Here is a 25526-nt window from a genome sequence, read left to right as displayed (position 1 = left end):
ACCAACAGCCCATGCACGTTCTTTCACTCCATCACAATCATCAAAAATGTTCTTATAATCCTCTTGCCCTTTGTCACCACTCATGATCTCTTCACGGTCCACACAAACTACCACAGCTGATCCCCATCCACCCAGGGCATAACTTGGTCCCGGGCTTGCGACCCTTCATAGAAACAAAAAGGGGACACCTGTGTCACTGTCTGTGGCATAGCGCAGTACCCCCAAACCATCTGCCTCAAGACAGGCCACCAGGGTAAAGCAGTCCTCAGGGCTAATTGAATGCCACCCTTAATAAACCCGTTGACCTTTTCCACTAAACCATTTTCCCTGGGATGATATAAGGCTGTGCGCGCACATGTGATGTTGCATATTCCTTCAAAAACCTCTTCATCAACTCAGAAACGAACTGGACTCCATTGCCGGTAACTAGAAGTTTCGGAAGTCCCTCTCGGAAAAACACATTCTCCAAAAATGTAATCAAAACAGTGGTTGTTGCTTCCCTTGCGACTTCCCACTCCACCCTTTTCGAGTGGTAGTCTACCAGAACAAGCAAGTACTTAAAATCATCAGCTAGTCCTTGAATCAGCCCCATCACGTCCACAGCAATTTTCTGCCATGGTTGATCCAGAATCTTCACAGGAATTAAAGCCGCCTTACACACCACCTTACTTCTGTCGCTCATCAAACATTCTGGGCATTCTCCCACTTGCTTCTCCACTTCCCCATCGATGGTAGGCCACCAATAGTTTTGGCGCAACCTCCTTTTTGTGCCGTTAACACCCAAATGACCTTGATGAGCCAGCTCTATTAGCTTTCCTCTAACCTCCTCCAGAGGGACAAACTTGGTACCTCTGCTCACCTTACTTCCCACAAAGGCTAGTTCATCTTTGATCTCAAAGTAAGGTTCAAATTTCCTGTCCATTACATCTATGTTGGGCTATTGTCAAGATAGAACATTCTTCAGGCAGCTAAGGCAAGGCAGTACTTAATACCTTATTTGTTACATCAACGGGAACATAGGTTGACAGGACAAATGTAGGAGGAGGGAGAAGGCCCACTGGCTCCCACCACCCAGGCTACAGACAACATTCTACTCATCCAACATTCCACACATGACATCACTCAGCCACTAACATCAATCAAGCTATGCACACGCTCAGGTCCAGTCAACATACTCTAGTCCATTCACAACACTTCCTTCCCTTCACAACCAAAACACAACATAACACACCACCTTTTCATCAAACACAAAACCCAACCTGCTCACCGCCAGAAGCACATAAACACATACCGCCCATTCTCCAACTAAACCAAGCTCACCCATGGGCAAAACAAAGAGCACCGACCACAGGGCGTAACTAACCAACCAGTGACTCACCTGGGCCAACCAACCAAAACCACGTTCACCGACCACCACAAACAAATACCAAACACCTTCCATTCATGGCTGCCACCCCGAAGCACCAACCTGCCCAAGTGCAACCCTACCAATCACACCATGCCATCCAAAATAACAAAACACCTTTTACCCCTTGCTGCCACCAAGCAGTCTTAGGGCTGCAACCTCCAAGCACAACTGCCCAAAACAGAGCACTGACACATACGCGAGACCCACAACCAAGGCTAGCTAACATTCCACCAGAATCCACACTAGGCATGTCCATCACTCTTCAATAAGAAGCCCAAAACCTCAGACAGAACTCACTACATCCAATCAAAACTGCAGACACAGATATAGACGAATACACACTACAACACAGGATGGCAAAATCACACCACATCAGCGCCACCAGTTTGCCCTAAGGCAGCACATCTATACCACTCTCAAAATGCAGATTTGTTGGCCCTACAACCAGCAAAAACAAAAGCATTCCTGACGGCAGTGACTCAATGTTGAGCGCCAGAACTCAACACTTAGATGTACCACTAACCAACAGCATGAGCGTGGGGATACCACACCATTCTGCCGAGATGATGAAAAATTGCAAAACACAGACCGCCATCAAAGGCAAACCTCTACACAATGGCAACTAGGGTATATCCTACAGTATGTTGCCAACTACCTATCTGTGGGCACTATATGCCACTGCCTAAACACTTAGAACCCAACAAGCATCGTACAGCTTGTACCACTGGGGCCAGTAAAACTCTCGCCGTTGACCAGAAAAAAACCTTGCCCGCCAAGGCCAATCACTAACACGCCTTTTGACTAGTATTCTAACCTGCCCAAGAGGCACAATAGCGAAGATATTCTGGCATGATGGCACATTCCCTCACAGATGCAGTCACTACATTCTCAAATTGTTAAAATAGCACTAGGAGTACATAACCTAACTAATGCATGTCATGCACCCCACACATCACTGTAAAGCAAAATAACTAATCTCTAGTAAGTCCAGTCTAAACTCTAAGCTTCTAAAAAGTCCATGCTGCAGCATGCATAGATAAAGTCCAGTCTGGCAGATCCTCAAAACATTATTCTGTCATTTCAGCGTTAAATATTATTCTTACCGGCCAACGCACTCACCAGTAAACTCCAGAACCCATAGTTGCAATATTTGTACCCTTCATTCACAGTCACGCTCCTGGTTCTAGTTGCAGACATTCACTGGCCAGATGCCATTACAGTTGCATCATGCTCACCCACGGAAACGCTGACGGCAGAAACACCGTAGAATCCACCGAACTAATGTTTAGAAAAACACTTCAGGTCGCACCAAACATCTTCTCTCGTTATTGAAATAATAACACCAGATTGAAAGCAAACATGAGCTGTCTACATTCTATAAATATCAGCATGACCTCAATTAAAACTGCTTCTTGCATCACAGCAGTCCAGAAACAACTTCTTGTATAACAGACGGGCTGCCTTTGACAACGGGAAGTATTGCAGCCACATGCTGAACATAAACCATGCAAGTGCTCTGAAGACATAGGCCCTGTGATAATTCATTAAACTACAGGTGTAAAACATGAATACTACGGCGCTCCCTTTCAGTCGTGGTGAATAAATCCCTCAGCAGCAGCTAAACTAAAAACATTATCTAGATGTAACCAAAAATAGCCACTGCTCAGTTAACACAGCTTCCACATTGCACAACTGTAGCCTCCCGTCGCTCTGGCGCCCTCAGCACTCCCATATGAGGGTTCCCCATGGAGACAAGTGCTTTAACCCACACCAAGCACCCAACTAAACTCACGACTCCATTGAGTCCCATGTCCTATTGGATCAGGAACAGTAGGTGCTCTTCTCCTGAACTTCATCAAGTGCGCAGAGCATTTGGCGGTCCTTTCCTCTACACCCTCGTTGCAAGCACTATGATGTTTTGGTGCTCTATGTGATCACCAACCCCTCAGCGATGCTTAACATCACCAGTAACTCTGTGGGGTGGAGGACATCAGAGCTCGCTTTACACCACCAAACAGTGCGCTCAGCCACCCACGCATGTGTTAGGCACTGGAGAGGGTGGCACCTGATGCACCCCCTCTGCCATACCAAGCCCCAATTCACCCCACCAGTGGATGATCAGTCGTGCCTGCACCCAGTTACACTGAATTAAAGTCAGTCAAGTGTGAGATATGCCACAACACTCACTCAGACTCCCCTCCCCTTCCCCTCTAAGAGTTTGGGAATGTTACCTTTGGTGTCTACATAGTACTACACTACATAGCGATTTACAATGACAAGTGTCCTACCCAAAACAAAAAGGAAGCTCATTCTGGAGTCATCCGAGGACTCCATCCTAGTGTCATCCATGGCTAGTTCAGGGAGATCACTCGAAACTATCCTGAAGTATGTGTATAGGGCAAAATATCTAAATGAGAGGACTCAAGAGTTATCACAGAAACTACCTAGGATGAGTTCTGATTGCTTCCAGTGATGATCTTGTATTACTCCAGAATAACTTCATGACAACTTCAGCATGGGTGGGAATTACTCCATGGGGACCACCATGACAACTTTAGGATGGGTCAGGATGACCCCATGACAACTTCAGGATGGGTGGGGATTACTCCAGGAAGACCCCATGACAACTTTGGGATGGGTGTGGATTACTCCAGGATGACACCCATGACAACTTCAGGATGGGCCAAATACCACTCACACCTTTTTATGCACCACATCTATTGAAGAAACACATTTGACATTGTCAAAGTAATGATTTTCTTTGTCTTGGGTTTTGCTATCCTTAAATACAACTCAAATGCCGATATACTTTAGTATTCATGGAACTGCCAAATTAAGTTAATCCAAAATTTGTTTCTCCAAATATCTTGAGTTTATTCTTCTCAAATACATCTTTTGTGCTGATAGGATGAAATATCAATTCGAAAGACAAATGATAAATTAATCCAAAAGATGTTAATCCAGAACGCCAACGCGTGTTTCGTATAGCCCCCAAACGTTATTTAATGGAGGCCAGGGAACTTCTTCATGGCTACTACAAAATCTTGTATCTACAAAAAAAAAAAATATACGATACATAGAACAGTATTCACCCTTGGGTCGTTGTTTAATTCACCACATCTATGTATGTATGTCTCAAAAACACATCACACTCCAAATATATTATCCTTTTCTGTGAAGTTGTTTACCCTTGGGCAATATTCATTATCCATTTTTAATATATTCAATAATCGTAAAAATGTAACAATATGTAATTCTATGAATACATTTAATGCTGAGCATACCATAAGCCCATTTCTGCAGTTATTAAGCAGCTCCCTAGCCTCCATTAAATAAAATGTGGGGGCTACTGCAAAACATACATTGGCATTAGGATAAATATTTATTTGGACAAATAATCTTTGGCATTCAGAATAAACCACTTTTGGATTAATTTATAATTTGCCGTTTGGATTCCTATCAGTACAAGAGTTGTATTTGAGAAGATTAGGAGAAACACATTTTGGATGAATACTAAAGTATGTCAGCATTAGAGTCATATTGGAGGATAACAAAACCTAGACAAAGACAATTACTTTGACAATATTGGTGTATATTTCATAGCAAAAACGTTATGTATGTCAAATGCATTTTCATTCAATAGCTGTGGTGCATTAAAAAGGTGCAAGTGTATTGTTTGTTTAATTAGTCCTAACAGGTTAGGACCTCACTTCACCATTGCTGCCAAGTTCAGATAAATTGTTAGCAGTAAATGATAACGTTTGTATAAGGAACCTGTAGTGTGGCAATACACTTTAGGCTGGAGTTTGGATTGTGATCGATTACTGCAGACAACTTCTTCAGGAGGCGTTATTTCATGATGCTTCCAAAAAGATTTAGAAAAAGGGTTTTGATTACCCACCAGGAAGTATCCCTTGTCAGGTGGAATTACAGTAGTGTGAGTCTAGTTAGATTATGGATAGTGTACTGGAAAACTTCAAAGGAACTTGCAGCCTGTTACTTTCCATCTTTGCCTTCTATGGTAGACCACTCAAATGATAAAAGTCAGTCGATATAGTATACAAAACTACAAATTCACCCCCACAACGACACCAACCTGTAAACTGATTTCAGTGCTCACTTCTAGCTAACATGTCATCACACCCAACAAACTCCCACAATTACAAATCGCTGCAATAAAATACACACCTTCAGTGACCTAAACAGAATCTGTTAAAGGTCTACCTGCATGACAGACTGCAGAAAGTCACTTCACCAAATAGCACTTTGCACAGCTAACAATTAGTTCAACCATTCACCACACCCAAGAAAATACTCGCTGACCCCACCAGAAATCATAGACCATAGCACAACTACACGTACCATTTACAAGTTGGCACCAACCTGCAAATTCACCAGATCAACTATATAGTTCTACACATAAGAGCACTTGCATCTTCAGTTTCACACAGCAGCATGTGAGCTACAATTACATTGTCAATTAGTAGCAGGTGCTGACGTAGCAACCAAACTCGGTTGTGGGTGAAGTTAAAGACTGTAATCTGAATGATTACGTAGGTGTGGGGGAACGTGTAGGTGTCACTTAACTTAAACAGGCATGACCGCCATACTGTAACAAGGACACTGTTGAGAAGACGTGGTGCTAGAGTGGCACTTGTCAAATTAGATCTGTCCAACAAAACCTTTGTAGCAGACAATTGACTGTTATTTGATAGTCCAATATTTTATAGTTGTTGCACAGCTACATCTTTGGGAACTGCAACATTACACAGACACATCTGCCAATTTACTGCTGTCTCTTTCAGTTGTCCAGGTGTAGTAACAGAGGCGAGTTCAGAGGCAGGAATGGAGAACACTAGCCATCCCTGCTAAAAGACTACGTTTTCCAGCCTTTGTGACCATAACTGTGAACAGTCATTACTAAGTGGGAATAGTTGGTTTCCACTGATAAGTTTTTACAATGTAATTTTGTTTTCTTCACTGCATCTTCTTCTTGTAGTTCACACAACACTAAGTTTTCCAGCGCTTCCCATATTCCACCAGTAGATGTTTTTCCTCCTCTGCCTTTCTTTTTTTAAAGCCTGAATTATTCCCTCTGCATCACAATACATTTTGATGATTTCGTCAAATTGTTTTCTGTGTCTGAATACACCGTTTCTTGGCTGCGGGGTATGAAAAAGGCAAGTTAAAACTTCAACATGTGACTACCAATACAACAGACTTTTTGCTTGCGCTGTACACTGGGGTAAGCGATTCCCCTTAAGTGCAATCCCATCCGTCCCCTTGGTTTTGTTTCTGCTTATTCTTGCGCTCTTTGGCATGCACTCCCTCCCTCCCCATGCAGCTACCCACAACTCAGTCTAGCTGCACACATACTCCGACCTGTACTACAGTCCCTGAGTATCAACCCATAGCGCTTGGAGACCATACCAATGCTAAAAGGTGCTCTTCAAATGCCCAATAACATAAGAGAAATCATGTAGACCATCTATACTTAGAGAGTTACTCTAGAGATGCTGTAAAAGAGTGGTGGGCATTGTACAGCACTCACCTGTATGTGTGGAAAAAGGGAATGCCTCCACGTAGGGACGTCAGATGTACCCTCCTCCCTCAAACATACAAAAAATACATTGCTTACCTGCTGACTGCAAAAGCACTACTGCTTTGAAATCCTTTTCTTCATCCATTTCTCTTCTACTTTCATCAAGACCCATCAGCCATTTACAATTAACTTCACCAGGAATTCCCAAAGGCTCAAATCCCCATCCTATCAAATACAGAGAATTGTCAGGATCAAAGAAAAGCACATAAAGAGTGCCATAATTTGAATTATTGCCTAAAAAAAGAAGGAGAGAGAAAAATAAATAAATAAATAATAATAATACATTTAGTATGCTCCAAGTATTTGTGAAACTTGTCTGTACCCAAAACCATTAATTTATAGTGGGCTTGCTATGGATGTTCCTACCTGATGTGTCCCCATTTGTAAGTGAAGCGTCTCTTGGTGCTTTGTAGCTTCCTCCAAGACTTCACCCATTGTGGCTTCAACTAGTTCCATCTGTTCGCCAATACAATTAGAGGTGGGTGTTCTGGAGAGACAATGCAGAGCTCTTGTACCTAAAATGCTGCCGAGTCATTTTGTGTGTGTCCTTTAAAAGACAAGCACTCATTTCAGTTTCTTAAATGTAAATATCAACTTTAGGAAGTCCCAGCTTGCGGACAGCATGTACAGGAAATTATAGGGACCGGAAATAGGAGGGTATGCAGAGACCGAACCCATGGCCTCTTCACGAGGGGGGGAAGAAAGGGGGGTCAAAAAGTTATTAGACCTTATATGAGACAGGCACTATCCTCCAGAAGGGTCAACAGAAACACCCCCCAATAAGCATTGTTACTGGGCCATATATTATGCACTACAGCTGAAATATTGCAGCGCTCCTGCGCAGTGGAAAAGTCCTGCAAAAGAAAACCAAGCCATGGGTACATTTTTCAGACGCATGGTTTCTCACACATTCGCCACGGCCTGATACACGCAGAGAAGCTAAATTATTACCTAGAGGGTCGGCTGGATCTGTTTGAGGAAGTCATGGAACTATTCATTTGGAACATTGTGGGGGCATTGGAGGAGCAACAGCATGAAAGCACGAAGATCTTTAAAACAGGAAAATGGGGACTGTTGTTCATAGAAAATATAAGCATTTGTGGCTTGTGGGGGGCAGAAACTATATTTTTACTCAAGGGGGGCATGGGGCTCAGCATAAAAAGATTTGAAGATCACTGCCTTAAGGGAATAAAGTGACCCTCCACTTTCAAATAGCAAAGCAATTAACAGCACTCCTTTCACACCCAGGTCAGAAAACTCCTGCTACCGCGCCAGTCCTCTGTTACACAAGGCTTTGCTTTCTAGGGGGGGGGCAGCTTTACGGAAGCTCTTTTTGTATTGTTTTATTTATATAGCACCTATACACATGAGGGTTTCAAAGTGCTCAAGGAGGGTGGGAACAAGGGGAAAAACAGTCGCTCACAGCCCTTGAAATTCTGAGACGATAATAGTTTGCACAGGCAGAGTAAGTGCGCAAGATACATTTACCAGTTGAGGCACAGCAAAAAGGCCAGACAGCGATTCTGCAGTTTTACGAGTGCAATTAAGGGGAGAACAACAAGGGAAAACAGACAGACAATCAGGCACGTCGCATTCGGGTCGCGTGCATGTGCATAGAAGGTCATAGAGAGGGGGAGGTGCAAGTGCACACGGTCGGAGGCGACTGGGTTAAGTGCCGAAAAAAACATGCTTGAGTTATTCTATGTGCAGTGAAGGTGGGTGGGAGTAGGGCCCTGAGGCAAGTGCGAGAAAGGACTGGCAAGGGTACTTGGGACCAGTGAGACTCTGAGGTACACCAGGCGGCCAGTCAGCAAGCTGTAAGGAAGAGGTAGGAGAGATGGCAGAGGGCTAGGTTAGCAAGGAAGAGGAAGGTATTGAGGAGTTTAGGGGTGCTTTGAGAACAGAGTACTTGTCATGTACACTTTGCACATGACATAATCACAAACGGATGCATATTTTGTAGACAATCTTCCCCAGCTTGAACAGGTGCTGGACAATTAATAGATGACACTAACAGGGTGGTGTTCTGTGTTTTTACTTTTTTATTTTTTAGTTAGTGTTCAATGACTTAAGTGAAAGCAATGATCAGGCCGCAAGCAATTTTAAGAGACATAAATAGATGGGTGGGGGGCATATGTCCACTGTTGGTTAGAGAAGCCTTTTTCCTCCCTTCTTAAGGAGAGCGTGGATGGCCAATATCTGCAACCATTCACTGTGTGCAGAATCATAACAGCAAATGTAATTTGGAGCCTTTGTAAAGTAAAGCCCAAAGAGCCCTTTGCCACCAGAAGCATGAATCAAAGAGCACATTCATCAGGGAATTTCAACCATCCCCGGCCTGAGATTACACCTGGCGGTGTGTGCAGCACACCACATGCCACACAGTGGCTCAAACAGTCTGCCACACACTTCAAAACATAGCCAGCCAAACAAAACTGTGCCCCTTGGCACCCCGCTTCTGAATTAAGAAATATTGAAGATGCTGCAAAAGTCGCACCCGCTTCCCACATGTCACACATTAACAATCCTCACACAAGGGAACTCTATGCCAGCGGTCTGTCCACCAGCATGCTGGGTAACTTATTGAAAATTTACAAGTATAGCACCACTGTGCCCTTTATATACAAAGGACACGTTCTCACAGGGGCTACGCAACACTGCAGTAGCAGGCGACCAAATCATATCTGAAGTATCGCTGGGACCATGTGACTCTTTCCTTCATAGTAAAGCACTGGATTGATTTGCTCGTACCCACTGAAGGTGCGGTCATGTGAACGAGTTGTATATGCACTGTACCGTACACATAGCAATGTCACACACAAGGGTGCAGCAAGCACGTGGATAATGGACCACTTCTAAAAGTAAAAAGCAACCAGGGATTTTGCAAAGAAGGTTTGTTTAGTACATTAAGCTTCTGCCATTTTAGCCCACACGTGCACCGTCTCCTAGGGACCAGGCAGGGTCTAACTAGCAATCAAAATATATGTTAACATAATTGTGCCAGCAAGACAGCATTGCGGTTTTCCACCCTTTTTTTACATTAAAAAAACATGTTCTTTAGAACAAGATAGTCACCCTACAGCAGCAGTCTCAAACTTTTTTGACCCCGAGCCCCCCCCCTATGAAAAACATACCAGCATTGGGCCCCCCTATACACATGGACTCTGTTATCGTGCGCTTATGTAGAATGGTGTCCCAAATGGAGATGTGGGAGCCCAACACTAAATTCTTTCAAAATCATTGCTTGCAATGACTTCCACACAGCATTCAGAATTATTTGCTACAATACAGAGGACTTGACTAAAAGTAGTGTTGGATTTTTATTTCCCACAAAAGAAAAAACGGCCAGTGTTGCGGTCCTACAATATTGTTTGACGTGCAACTGATGTAACAATTTGTTTCTTAAGTACAACAACCATCAATGCTGCCACTCGCAAGTTGGACAGTGGCATGTTTGAGAGCTAGCAGGCCGGTATTTCAGCAGCCAGTCTGTCACTATTGGGTTCAATTTTCCCTAATATACAAATGTTGCTTGACAATACGTCCGTGGTTCAAGGATCCGACATTGACATGGTGGCAAGCACTTCTCATGGCGACCAGGACAGGTGATTAAAGTTCTGCCGGTCATGTCAAATGTTTCAATGAATGTGCTTTGGGCGTGAATTGTGACGTAACACGTAATTGAGAGCGGTGTGGGAAGGTTCATGGAGCCAATTATTGAACACAATGTATGCTATTATATAAGGGTTCAAAGTGCAAAGTCAATCAGATTTAATTGGTGGGTATAAAATGTCTCAATTTAGGGGCGTTTCTTTCATGGCGCCTTTTCATGCAGTTCTGTTCCACAATGTTTGAATTTGCTGTCCCAGGTGCCCTAAATAAATCAGTGTTAATTCTTGCACCAGTGAATTGTTTTGCTGAGTTTTTCCAAGGTGACCCGGAGGCCCCAGCAAGATATCCCTGCTGTTTGACTAAGGCGCAGGAATTCCAGTCATGCTCCCAGAGGAATGCAGACAGCGTCCATTGGCCAGTACTAAGAGCTTGAGCCAGAAGAGGTCTGATGACACCACTTCCCAAAGGTTCGGCGCTGCCTTCACTCCAACTGTAGTGCAGCCTTTCAAGGAAGACCGAGGTCAAGAAAAGTGGAGAATCTCCTAAATGGATACATGATTGTACCCCTGCATGAAAGCGGGAGGGACTATTTTTATGGTGTATAGGACGCACCCTCATTTGTGGTGGAGGGCGATGGACTGTAGTAGTATTAGATGTTAGGTCTGCCACTCCAATAGGGAGCAGGTAGATGTCACCATCTGCGCTAGAGCAGAGGGTTGCGTAGTAAGTGGAGGACCTGGTTAGACAAGAATTGCGCGTAGTGCAGGTAATTGGTATAGCTGCATCCCTATTTTCTTTGGGGAAAGATTCTTTAGGGATACATGCTCGCATTTTGAGAGTAGCGACAATTTGTTCTTAGTATTGTGTAAAACGGTCATTTGTTTAGTGTGGATATGGAGCAGACAAGGACCAGAGCCTAAATAACGCGAGAAAAGTGAGAAGGAACTGTTTTTTTAACATTAGGGCATTTTTAAGGTGTTGGGCCTAGGGAGAAGGCCACTTGTGTACTAATATAACCTAACAAGATGGGCCTGTGGAGAAGGCCAGAGTGAATGAAAATACGGTGATCGAGTAAAGTGGTAAGTACACAAATTGAGCAATTGGTACCGCCTGAGGAAGAGCGAGAGTTTAAAGGCTTAATATAAGAGGAAGGAGAGAAGAAGAAAAAAAAGAATATTTCAATAAAAAAGGATCAAGACGGGGACAATGACATCCTATTGGATGGACGGCCCATTTAAATCACATGTGCAGAAAATTGCCCCAATAGCATGACAAAATATCAAAATACCATTTTGCGTGGTACACAACACAGTGGGAAAGTGTTATAAAGAATGGCCTAGAAAGGGAACATACAATAAAGACATAGAAAGGGGCGAGGTTCATTATATACCATGGCAGACAGTGGACAGGGACAGTTGGTTTACAGTTTACCTGCTTTAATGTTGTGGGCGAGCAAGTGGGTTTATGTTATTGAAAAGGAGACAGCGGGAATCCCATTGGCTATAGGAGACATAACAAGTTTATTGGTAGTATTAGTGGGGCAGATCATAGTGGGGGGAGCAGTGACAAAATATGGCAAAAGGCTGGATATGCGGGGGTAAAATGAAACTCTAATATACACAATGGAGCATCCTTTAACAACTATCAAGCACATGTTTGGAAGGCTCGAAGAGCACTGTATCCAGATACGTCAGACATTCTATATTTGCTCGCAAAATGAAGCCTAATGAGGATCCCGCAGAATACATATGATCCATACAAGAAACGCGGACGCAAGAAAATAAACAGTCATGGGACCACCACCTTTGTTTTACCACATTTTAGTGAGGGAAATCCCTGCAGATGCGCAGGTCTCTTTAGAATAAATAGTGGGGATTGGGTCAAAGGGGTGGCCTGAGATACAGGCTACAATTGTATTCTATTGCAAGCTGGAGGCAGGAGAAGGCTAAGGAGACAGACAATAATGCAACCAAAGCAGAAAACAAATTAGTTCCCAAAAAAATAAAACAAAACTGGTGCAAATACATATGGAGGGAGCAGGACTCACAAGGCCAGTTGTCGTTCCACAAGCTCAGCAAGGAGGGTTTCCAGTGGCCACAGTAATGCAGCCAGCCAGGAGGTTACATTCGGGTGCCACCCAACAAGCAGTGGGGAACAGTACTAATGCAGCAGCAGCCCCCATTCATAAACGTGTAGCAGCCAGGGGTCAGGCAGACAGAGGCAATGGGTACATTGGACCGTATCAGACTGGGAGAGGATACTAAGGAAGGGGAATTTGTATATAGGTGTATGCCATCACGTTTTGGAATACAGTGCTTTGCATGCGGGATTTCTTGACATTTTGCATGCACATGCCCACTTATTGCACAGAAAGGACAACAACAGCAGCCATACATGCAGCAGACTCCTCAACAGGTGCAGGTCATGCCACAGCAACTACAGATACAGCCTGCACAAACACAAGGTATTGCTACCCAGGAACAAGTGCAGGTACAGAGTGGGGAAATGGCAGGAACTCAAGGTACAGTGAGCATACTTCAGGTACCAGCACAGACCCAAATGCCAGAAGGGGTAACAATATTGGGACAGAACCCATGCCCCTATACACAGGAGTAAAAGTGGTGGGCGGTAACCCATTTACATCATTCGCAAACACATTTTCACAATAGGGATGCCCTCGGGGAAAGAGTGTGCGCTATTCTAGCAGTAACTGAAAACCCAGAGGAGGAACCAGAGGTAGCAGTTCAGATAGATTTCCTTTCTTATAGATACTGGAGCAACTAGACCATGCATCAAGGAAGAAGGATTTCCATTATCTAATAAATGTTTGGACACAGAAGGCTTTTCGGGGACAAAATCTCACAAAAGACTTACCCTTGACAATAGGGGCAGTCTATTGTAGCACCTTTGTTGTACTCAAAAGACACTCCCATCAACATTCTGCGGAGGGCCCTACTCATCACATTGAACACCACAATTTCATTTTCAGAGAAGGGATGTGTGCACCACACCCAGAATGTATCCAGCTCGGGTGGCAGTACTGATTGAGGCATACTATGCGCACATCACAATGAGAGGGATCCCCACACACAGAGGTGTCTGTGTACGGGGTACACGTGTTGTTATCATGGTTTCCAGGAAATGAGGGGAAGGTGTTCCGGCTGTCCAACACATTTTTTGTTCAGAATGGGCAGTGCCCCACATAACAAAGAAGAGAGAACAACATTTGTAGGAAGATTTGGAAAAGGTGCCCAAAGGTTTGTGGACAACAGGACCCCATGATGTTGGAATACTTAAGTGGCTGGGGCAGTACACATCAAGTTGAAAGAAGGAGCACTATTGCCAAGAGTAAAACAGTACCCACTTTCTCAAGAAGCAGATAAAAGGCATATGCGAGACACTGCATGCCCTATGACAGCAAGGCATAATACAGGTGAGCTCATCACCTTGCAACGCGGCTATTTAATATATGACAGCACCTGGAGCAGCACACCTGAAGACAATCTGCCTCCTCCCTCTCTGGTCCTGAGCAGGTGGAAGCAGCACTAGCCGCTAGGGCTTCTGGGGATTGTGGTCCCAATAACGATGAATGAGAATAGCCAGGAATTGAGGACTGTAGCCAGGTGCATTATGGTAAATGTAGTTAATTGAATAAAATAAGAAAGAACCAAAGTTGAGCAAATGGAAATAAAAGACTAAGGCGTGAATAGGAGTCGTTCAAAGAGTATTAGAAGGATCAATGAGTACCAAGTAGTCCATGATGGTTGCCAATGCGTGCGCCCGCGGCGCGGGCATGACACTTTTGGGAAGAGGGGGACCCAATTCACAGGTGGATAAATTAACCTTACATCTAGTTAGTTAATGTTAGAATGGCGAAACAGTATAAAAAAAGAAGACTAAATACTTTTTAGAATGGCAAAACATTTTGAAGGCAAGTAAAATAACCTTACATATAGCTTTGCAGGTGGGAGAACACTTTCAAGGTAAGAACTTGTTTAACTGTTCCCCCTAACAGTTATAGTTACCAACTCTTTTACAAGTACGTACATTTTTCAACACTTGTTTTACTTTTCAAGGCAGACCCCTTTAATAATCCAGCCCTTCCCTGTTCGATGGCATGAGTCCTATCCAGCCCTTCTCTATTCGATGGCATGAGTTCCCTCAGATGCAGAAGAGGGACCCTAGTGGACTAGGATCCAGCTCTAGGCAGGGTGAGATAGGGCTCAGTTGCAGGAGAAGTTCAGAGTTACTAAGGAAGCCTGCTCAACAAGTATTTCACTTTAAGGTTAGTTGAGACACCCTAGGCGGATTCCAGCAGAGGGCCTGGGTGCACTGGATGAGAGGACTCCCAATCACAAGAACACTGCAAATTTTTTCAGAAATCACAAAGGCTTAAGGTAAGGTAAGTAACTACCTGTTAGGGAGAATTTTCATTTCTGTGCCAATTCACTCTAACCTTAGAGATACCCAGATCTTTTGCCGCCTCTGGGCTTTTTAATTTTACCTCCTGAGTGAGTGGGAGTTTCTTTTCCCACCCCCTTGTGTGTTTCTTATTGTTTTATGGGGTTTGGTAAACTCCATAGGCATCTGATTTTTACATTGTGACACACAGCACCTTTTTGTGCAGTCCCACTGAGAAGTCCCTTGGACTTCTCTTAATGTTTAACCACATTTTCTTGGGTGAACTACTGTTGCCAAGAATAGTAAGATGATCCCCGTTTTATTTACCTTTTCTTTTGTGGGTCCAGCACACCACCCTATGTGGAGTGCTGTGGGGGGGGGGGGAGATGGGCAATTACATAGCAACTCCTAATCCCACTTCTCATGTAACTTTACACTAACTAATTTGAATGGGTGCTGGCAGTGGTTACTTTTTACTACAGTAGTACATCAAGGGGTGCATAGACTCACACTATAGAAATGGCTACCGGGGTAGCTCAGCAGGTTGGTAGACCGTTGCTAAAAGTTATAAATGCAAAACTCATTTTAATCAAATGACTTTTTGCAATTACTTCTAAAAAAATAAAGTGATATAAAATGTGTTTGGCCAGGGGATGGGGTATTTCTGTCTCTGTAGTGAAAATTAAAAGTTGGCACTGTGAACGCACTGAATATTTACTAATAACTGTCAGTACCACGGAAGCATTTATTTGTGATTAACCAGACAGACAAACATTAACATCTTTATAAATATAACCTGTGATAAAACACAAAGCAAGGGGCATGAAATTACAGAGCATTGGTGTGCTCCGTAAAAAAATAAATAAAAAAAGAACACAAAAAAACAACTAAAAAACACATTACTAGTTTGCACGTTTCAGAAGCATTTTTGAGTTGGAAATTAGTTTCCCCGATGAACATGTAAAAACGCACATTTCAACAATAATGTGCCTAGCTAGCATGTAGAATTCCTGCTTTCAACACTGATGCCCCCTGCACCCAGTCATGTTCCTGGTCCATGGATTCCTGTGGTGTCCCTTTCAGGACAGAAGAAAACAAACAGGATGAGCAAATAGAGCCTGGAAATGCATGAGTGATGGCTGCGAAAAGGAGCACAGTGAAGATTAGGTCACAAAGCCTGCAGCTTCCCTCAGCAAAGCTGGGGGCTTGGTAAAGCCTGGTCAGGACTGAAGCAGACCAGCCAACGCGGAGTGACCAGTGTTGTAGGATATCTGGCTTCCCTGAGAAGCAGCACCCCTTACTGGGCATGAAGGCGCTGGCGGCAGCAGCAGGAAGCAACAACGCAGCCTAGACGCGCGATTCAAACGCAGGAAAGCCAAAGTGCTCATCCAGGCTGCGTTTATTTCTCATTTCATGGACACGGCCCCATTACATCGCACTGACTGAGCATGTGGGGCCAGTGTGTCAGGAACCAGGATTGGAAATGTTGGAGTCGCTGGAAGTTCCGACCCAGAGGATCTTTCTAGTCCTCATCCAACATGGCGCGGTGCCTTTAAAGGCAGGCTCCGCCACCCTGCTCGCCGCGTTGTATCTGTTGCTGTTTCATTCAACGCTCCGAGTGCTGCTTACTCATTCCTCCATCCCGTGATTCTGCTCCCTCTACAGCCCTCCCGTAGCGAGCCTGAACTACGCTCGTTTCCTTTCCTCCTAGACCTGTATATCCTTCTTCTTACTTCTGCATTCCTTGTTCCCAGTTTACTTTCACCCTAATCTTACTTATTTTTACGTACTCGTAGTCGCCCTGTACAGTCGACACTATCTTTTTTAACGTAATCCGTTTACTTAGATTGCCTTCCTATCCGCTCGACTTCCAAACCAGCCGTTTTGTTGGACTTCCTGCTATTTGAACGCGGTGCCACTTCTCTGCACCGTGTTTTGCTACATCTCTTCTGCTGCCTGTTAGTCAGCTCTCTCCTCCCTGTGGATCCAGCCACTGCCGCTTGGTCGGCCTTCTAGCTGTCTAGCGGTCTTTCGCGGTGTTACTTCTCCGCACTGCGTTCCGCTATCTTTCGCCTGCTGCCAGCTCGGCAGCACCCTTCTTACTTGATTCTGTCTCCTCAGTCATTTCTGTACCACTGCTTCGCTCGTCTCGTCTCCGCGGAGTTTATCAAGTTTTTGCCTTGGATTGTATTTTCACATCTCTGGATCCCACGACAAGAGTTGCAGAACATCTGTGCCATCTCTTTGACTCATCATAAAGACCATCTATGAACTAGGGTTTTTTCTGCCTTCGTGCTTTTTCCCTAGATTGGAGGCTGGCCCCCTGGAGTTCCCCTAGGGCAGGTCTTTGCCTCTGTCAAGGTGGCCTCCGGAGGGGCCAGACATTACCTACACAAAAAGAAGGTTCAAGCACCCAAGGGCAAGGGTGCAAGGATTAAAAAGAAACCCCAGAAGACCGAAACCGACCGTCAAGGATCTACCTCAGGGGAGTCAGGTGAGGAGAAAGGGGAGGTAGACTCAGATCTTGACAGTATACAACGCCCGAGCAATACCATGTCATCCTTGGAACAATACCAAGAACTAGTGGCAGCGATGCAGAACCTAACTGCAGAAGTCCAAGCGCGGAGAACTGAGAACATCGCCCTCAGGCAACAGGTGGTCTTACATCGTGATGACCGCGGGGATCTACCCGCTATGCCCCTTTCTTTTGGCAAGTACGATGGTCACCCGGGGGGATTAAAGGACTTCCTAGACGCCTGCAATGTTTATTTTGCCTTTCGCACCCATGCCTATGAATCCGCCAAGTCCAGAGTCGGATTTATTATTGCCAACCTCACTGGCAACGCACTGGCTTGGGCCACCCCCCTGGTAGCCAGAAATGACCTCTCCCTGAACGACTATGACCGTTTTGTGGAAGGCTTTAAGGATAAGTTTGACAGACCCGAAGTATTCTACTCTTCACTGGAAGCTATATTGGATGTCGAACAAGGGAACACAGACGTCCAAACCTACATATCCCGCTTCCAGAGATTGGCGGCTAAGGCAGACTGGCCGGACTCGGCTCAACAAACCATATTCAGAAGAGGGCTACGCGATGAAATCAAGGACGAGTTAGCTCGTGTGGCTCGACCTGTGTCCTGCCAAGGATTGATGACCCTATCTCTACAGATTGAATTCCGTCTATCGGAACGGCGACAAGAAAGAAGGCGAATAAGAGGCACCCCTCAAACCGTCGGTCTATCTGCTCCTTCTCCCACATCCAGGTCAAACCTCACTCCTGAAGAACCCATGCAAATAGGGGCCACCCGAGGGCCTCTCACACCTGAGGAACGCAAACGAAGAAGAGAAGCCGGATTGTGCATGTGTTGCGGTTCCTCTAAACATTTACTAAGAAACTGTCCGGAAGTTCCTCCTAGGCAGAAGGAAAACTACAGCCACCGATCTGCAGCAAGGGAAGTCTCGGGGGAAGTGCCAAGTACCCTTGCAACTACTCAAGAACCATAAATAACCCCGAGGAGAACAGTCTGATGGTGTCCCGGGTCAGATTGTGGCTATCCGACTCGAGTCCCACCGAAGTGCTTGACATGTTAGATTGCGGAGCAGCCGGAAACTTTATGGACTCCAACTGGGCTAAGGAACATCAGGTATCCACTAGACCAAAGACAACTCCCATACCTGTAGAAGGTGTGGATGGGAGGCCTTTGTCCTCCGGACCTATTACTAACGAGACTATACCCTTGAAGATGGAATTGAGTCACCATTCTGAATGCCTGGTGTTCGATCAGATCAGAGCTGCGCACTTTCCATTGGTCATTGGTATCCCTTGGTTAAGATGACACAATCCTCATATTGACTGGAAGGCCAATAGAGTGAGTTTTAATTCGCACTTTTGTAAGTCCACTTGTATGAACCAGTCTGTCTGCTTAACTCACCATGAAGGGAGGTCAGGTCCTGCTCTAAGTCCGGCTATCATCGCTTCGATTCCAACACATTACCAGGAGTATTCGGAGGTGTTTTTAGACATCCAACCACGTGAGTTACCTCCTCACAGGGCAGAAGACTGTGGTATCGACTTAGTTCCGGATGCTGTGGTTCCGTTTGGACGGATGTATCCCTTGTCTCTCCCTGAAAGGAAGGCCCTACGGAATTACCTGGACTCCAATCTTCAAAATGGGCTTATCCAGGAGTCCAGATCCGCTTGTGGTGCCTCCTTATTCTTCATTCCGAAGAAGGATAGTGCAGAATTACGTCCATGCACATACTATAGAGGTCTGAACAAGGTGACGATTCGGGACAGGTATCCCATGCCTTTGATCCGAGATATTCTGGAGGCGGTACAGGGGGCTATTTACTTCACCAAACTGGACTTAAGGGGCGCTTACCACCTCTTAAGGATAAGAAGAGGGGACGAATGGAAGACAGCGTTCCGCACCCCTTTTGGACTTTTCGAATACAGGGTGATGCCGTTTGGCCTTGTCAATGCCCCCGCCATTTTTCAAAGGTACATGGACAAGGTATTCGCGGACATGTTGTTCGTATCGGTTGTAGTGTACTTAGACGACATCCTGATATTCTCCCAGACATTGCCCGAGCATAGGGTACTGGTTAAGAGAGTACTGCAACGTCTTCAAGATCACAAGCTATTAGTTAAACCGGAGAAATGCCAATTCGAAACCACCTCGGTATCCTACCTAGGATTCCTTTTGTCAGGAAAGGGCATAGAGATGGATCCCGTAAAGGTTAAAGCCATCAGGGAATGGAGAGAACCCCACACTGTCAAGGAGCTACAAAGCTTCTTAGGGTTAGCCAATTTTTACAGGAGGTTCATTTCCAATTTCTCCAACCTAGTGCTTCCTCTTACTTCCCTGCTAAAGAAGGGTGTCAAGTTCGCCTTCGGAGAGGAACAACAGAGGGCTATTCTAACCCTTAAGGAGTGTTTTTCTTCTGCTCCCGTTCTGGTACAGCCGGATCAGACTAAACCTTTCATTCTGGAGACTGATGCGTCGATAGGAGCGATAGGTGCCATCCTATTGCAGAAGGCGGCGGATGACTACGAACACCCAGTGGCATACTTTTCAAAGACCCTCACCAGCAGCGAACGCAATTACTCCTTCCTGGAAAGAGAGCTGTTGGCCATCAAATTAGCCTGTCAAGAATGGCGACATCTCCTACAGGGCGCTGCCCATTGTTTTGTGATCAGAACTGACCATCGTAACCTTCGGGTTCCCCAACAAATGGAGTGTACAAATGCCCGTCATGCCCGATGGGCTTATTTTTTTTTGCAATTCGATTTTGTAATAACCTACATTCCCGGCTCTGAAAATAAGAAGGCAGATGCCTCGTCACGAAGCATCGGGGACAGCTCAGGGAATTACGAAGGACATGACCGTATTTTCCCCAATCTTAAGGTTTTAGCAACTACTGTCTCCTTCCTCCAAAACCTGATACCTCAATATCAGGCTTGCACGGAACTTCCTTCTTCGGTCCGCCTAGGTAGTGATGGTTTGTACTACCATGAAGACGCACTTTTCATCCCCACCAAAGGTCTTCAGAAACTCATCCTTTCCTGGTGTCCGTATTCTCCCTTGACAGGACATCCCGGCATCCGAAAGACCTATGAATTGCTCCAACGAGGTTTCTGGTGGCCAAGGGTAAGAAAGGATGTGCATCAGTATGTCACTTCACGCTCTATTTGTGCTTCTAATAAATACCGAACTGGCAAACCACTCGGACTCTTGCAGCAGCATTCCTTACCATCACGACCATGGGAACATGTGTCTACAGACTTCATTGTCAATCTCCCTCCTTCTAACGACATGACAGTAATCATGGTCACAATAGACTCCTTCAGTAAGCTGGCCCACTTTTCTGCATTCAGGCAGATACCATCCGCTTCTGAGACCGCTGATGTCTTTCTTCGAGACATAGTCCGGCTGCATGGATTACCCCGGACTATAGTATCAGACAGGGGACCTCAGTTTACGTCCAAATTCTGGGCTTCACTTTGTCAGACTTTGGGAATCCACCGCGCCCTTTCCTCGGGTTACCACCCTCAGAGTAACGGGCAAACAGAAAGGCTAAATGCCAGTCTGGAACAATACTTGAGGTGTTTCTGCAGTCCACAACAGGAGAGGTGGTACCATTTCCTCTCGCAAGCAGAGTTTGCATACAATAACACTCTGCATACCTCTATCCAAATGAGCCCTTTTCATCCCCAACATCTACCGGGTCTTAGTTCTCCAGCCACAAGGATCCCTGCTTTGGATGGTATCTTGCAGGAAATACATGGTCTTGCCAAGAAGGCACACCAGGCCAGCCAACAGACTCAAAAGAGATGGGCAGATAAGAACCGGGGATCTAATCCCAACTGGTGTGTGGGACAACTGGTCTGGTTGTCAACCAGATTCCTACCTAGATGGGTTCATGCTGGGAAGTTTTCCCCTCGATTTCTTGGGCCATTTTCCATCCTTCAACAAATCAACCCGGTAGCCTACAGGCTCAGACTTCCGGACTACCTCAAGAGAGTTTATCCGGTTTTTCACGTATCCTTGCTTAAGGAGTATAAGGAAGACTCGTTCCTTAGACCCATTCACAAGGGTCGCACCCAAGTAAGATCAATTCCAGAGGAATACGAAGTGGCATACCTGGTGGATTCCAGATACCGCAAGGGCAGACTCCAATACCTGGTACACTGGAAGGGCTATCCAGTGGAAGAAAGGTCCTGGGAACCTGTTAGCCACATCCACGCACCCAGACTTCTCAGGAAGTTCCACCGTCTCCACCCGGGCAAGCTGTAACGCTCACCTGATTCCCACGGAGGCGCCGGTCTTGGCAGGATGGTGTCTGTGACTCGAAAAGTGAAGTGCAGGACTCGATTGGCTTCCGGGGCTGAGCCTCTTCGCACTGTGTGTCTAACTCGAAGAGTGAGATATCTGCAGGTGAAAGAATATGGGGTTAATGATCTGGGGTTGTCGGGTATCTCTCTCCCTTTCCCTTCCTCGCTTTTCCGTGGAGCCCCAAGGTCAACGTGCTCACCTTAGATAGGTGAATGCTGGACTCTCCATCTGCGTCTGGTGCAGGGTGCCGTTGCCAGTTCCTTCACTGGGTGAAACGTAGGCCTCTTGACATCAGAGGATTGCTACCGTCGTTAACTGCACGAACGGTGAGTTTCCGGACACCTTTTAAGTCCTTACAGTCTTTAGGTGCGTGGGCATGTCAATGTGGAACAGGGCTCTGTATAATGCTTTTTCTATTTGTCTTGCAGGGCTTTTGAGGTAGAAGATGGTGTGAAGAAAGCCGAAGTTCGAGCCAGAGTCTTGGAATGACGCGCTTGGAAATGCGTAAGTAAATGCCGGTTGCCTGCTTTTCAAAAGCTCTCTGTCTGTCTCTTTTCCCTTGCAGTTGTGAGTTCGGGTGTTGAAGAGACGCTGGAAACGCCGGAGTATTTGCAGGCGCCCTATTGTGGCGGGCGCGATGGCGCGTAAGTAAAATACCTGTCTAATGTCTCTTCTTTGTCTTTCAGGTGCAGGATTGCAGCGTTGAAGAAAACCGGAATACCCAGAGTGCCAGTAAGTAATTCCACACAGGAATAACTATGCTTTTGTCTTCACAGGCGGAGGAGCAGCGTGAAGAGATGGTAGCTGCCGATGGATCAGGTGAGGAAAGCGCTGCGCCTGAAGGTTGCCGTGCTAACCTGTTGTTTCTTGTCTTTGCAGGTGCTACTGAAGGCTGGATACAGGAATGGTAAGCGTTTGTTCTTGCAGGTTCAGGATCGGAAAGAAGAAAACTGGAACAGACACGGTGAGCGTTCTGCTGCAGATGCAGAATAACGCGAAGCACGTTTCATCAATCGGGTGTGGTTTAAATAGCCTTGGAGTGATGAGGCGTCTTCCTCCACGGCCTCGCCTAGGTAAGAAAAGAGTTCCTGTTCCAGAAGAGTTCCAGTGTTGTATCCAGGGAGTGGAGCTTGCCCCACCCAGATAAGAAAGTAGTCCCGGCTCACAGAGGATTCCTATGTGGCTGGTAAGTAAGCAGCATGGTCTGCTGCAGGTAAGTCCACCCAAGCATCTTCATACAAATTATGAGCCCGGCGCTTCCAGTGCCGGGACCAGTGACTTTGATGAGCCTGGTGCCACCGGCGCCAGGACAAGGTCCAAAAGGTCCCAGTGGGGACCGGCTGGTGCCTAGGATGAAGGTTAGGGGCCTGCTTCCAAGGACGTTGGGCTGGTCCTAGCTCCTTGGAAGCAGTGATCATGACACAAGCCTGGGGGCCCCCCCGAGAGGAAGGGGGTATACTGTCAGGAACCAGGATTGGAAATGTTGGAGTAGCTGGAAGTTCCGACCCCGAGGATCTTTCTAGTCCTCATCCAACATGGTGCGGTGCCTTTAAAGGCAGGCTCCGCCCCCCCTGCTCGGCGCGTTGTATCTGTTGCTGTTTCATTCAACGCTCCGAGTGCTGCTTACTCATTCCTCCGTCCCGTGATTCTGCTCCTTCTACAGCCCTCCCGTAGCGAGCCTGAACTACGCTTGTTTCCTTTCCTCCTAGACCTGTCTATCCTTTTTCTGTGTATCCTTCTTCTTACTTCTGCATTCCTTGTTCCCAGTCTACTTTCACCCTAATTTTACTTATTTTTCCGTGCTCGCTGTCGCCCTGTACAATCGACACTACTCTTTTTTAACGGAATCTTCCGTTTGCTTAGAGCGCCTACCTATCCGCTCGACTTCCAAACCAGCCGTTTTGTTGGACTTCCTGCTATTTGAACGCGGTGCCACTTCTCCGCACTGTGTTTTGCTACATCTCTTCTGCTGCCTGTTAGTCAGCTCTCTCCTCCCTGTGGATCCAGCCTCTGTCAAGGTGGCCTCCGGAGGGGCCAGACCTTACCTACACGAAAAGAAGGTTCGAGCACCCAAGGGCAAGGGTGCAAGGATTAAAAAGAAACCCCAGAAGACCGAAACCGACCGTCAAGGATCTACCTCAGGGGAGTCAGGTGAGGAGAAAGGGGAGGTAGACTCAGATCTTGACACAGTGGCTCACCATGCACAGTTAAGTGCGGCAACAAAAATATTCTCTGTTCTCACTGTCCTGGTTCGTGCCCCCCTTACAGATTGAATACCTCTGTGTGGGGAAGTAACTCAGGACTCGGTAACCTCACAAACACTTTAGCCAACGCTTAACACCACCATCACAATCTCATATACCAACCATCACCCAGGACATGCCAAGCACCAACATTCTGTTGGTGTTCCAGTGCGGGCGACCCTGAAGCGTCGCGCCATGGAACACAAGATCATAACACTCCACCTAAATTATGGCTAGTTTTAAGGCGAAATACTTGGCTATTTAGCTGGCAAGACTGTGTAGGAGTCTGCATTTTTACTGTATACTAGCATAGTACACATGAACACGCAGGCATCTAGTCAGTGAGACAATCAAGAAAAACATCTTGTGGTAGAGAGACTCTGGCCGGTACAGATCATAGCTCTTCCTGGTAGCGCCGAGCAGTAAAGTTAGGCACATCTCTCTGCAATGTTCAACTCAGAACCCCTCACCTTGTAAAGGCAGTAAAGTTACAGAAATCATGACAAGGGAACTTCATGCCGGTAGCAGCTGCTGCTCTTCATCCACAGCCTGGGTTGCCACCGCGCTCCGGTGGCTTCATATAACATCACCATACTTGCCAACATTCTGTGACCAAAAAGATGCAGGATTTTTCAAGTTTCAAAAATAATAATTCAATTAAAAATGACATCACAGAAAAATACAAAACATACATTGTTGGCACCAATGAAGCTGTTCAAATGTTAAAATGTATAATTGTGTTATGCTCTGCCACTTGCCTTCACTGGTGGTTCACCTAAGGGTTGTCTGGGCAAAAGTGCAGGACAGGGTCACGTAGCTGTCAGGTCCGTGGATTGGTCTGAGCCCAATCAAAGTAATCACCTACAAGTCCACCACAGAAAAATAAATGTGTTGTATGCTTTTATCCTGCAGCCTGCCTTAGAGTCAAGCAGTAGGATCTGCCAACCACATCTGTGTGCGGTAGGACGGCTTAAAAAGAAGTTGCCTACTGCCTAAATCTGTAGGGTTGGCAAGTATACATCACCCCCTGCGCAGGAGGGCTCAGCAGGAGCCTGTGCGAAAAAGAAGGAAAGCACGCAAGTACTATGCAAACAATAAATACGTTTGTTGGCAGCTGAATTTGCTAAAATCTGCCCTGAAATTCGGGGGGGCGGGGTTAAAAATACTACTTACCAACCAAGACGACACACAAAGACCCGTTGTTGTTGCAACCAAAATACGAAAAAGAAACCCACCGGCACCTAAATATACCTGGCGCTTCGAAACACTTCCGCGATTTATAAACGCCTTATAAATGCACATTAAATAAATAAATAAACAAACAACTGCCCGTGCACAGCATAGAATTCTCTTTCCTCCATGATTCTCTCTTCCTACGCACGCAGACGTCCTACGTGGAAACGTCACGACGACCTAACGGCTTT

The 25526-nt window shown here is 45.8% G+C and overlaps 1 long non-coding RNA gene across 3 annotated transcripts; it reads right to left on the bottom strand.

Moving 5' to 3' along the window:
* On the bottom strand, positions 1 to 25476 carry LOC138526991 (uncharacterized). Of its 3 annotated transcripts, none has more exons than XR_011283797.1 (3): positions 25276 to 25476; positions 7047 to 7557; positions 1 to 6570 (listed from the first exon to the last, which is right to left on the bottom strand). It is a non-coding gene; the product is annotated as an uncharacterized lncRNA (long non-coding RNA). The 3 variants fall into 3 exon arrangements; XR_011283796.1 differs by lacking the exon at positions 25276 to 25476 and having other exon boundaries at positions 7047 to 7244; positions 7377 to 24553; XR_011283795.1 differs by lacking the exon at positions 25276 to 25476 and having other exon boundaries at positions 7047 to 24564.
* Between the last annotated feature and the right edge of the window lie 50 nt (positions 25477 to 25526).

The sequence above is a fragment of the Ambystoma mexicanum genome, chromosome 14 (assembly GCF_040938575.1).
Source record: "Ambystoma mexicanum isolate Mex_15411 chromosome 14, UKY_AmexF1_1, whole genome shotgun sequence".
Taxonomy (NCBI): Eukaryota; Metazoa; Chordata; class Amphibia; order Caudata; family Ambystomatidae; genus Ambystoma; species Ambystoma mexicanum.
Note: the sequence above shows the minus strand (reverse complement) of the source record. Positions and strands in the feature narration are given on the sequence as shown.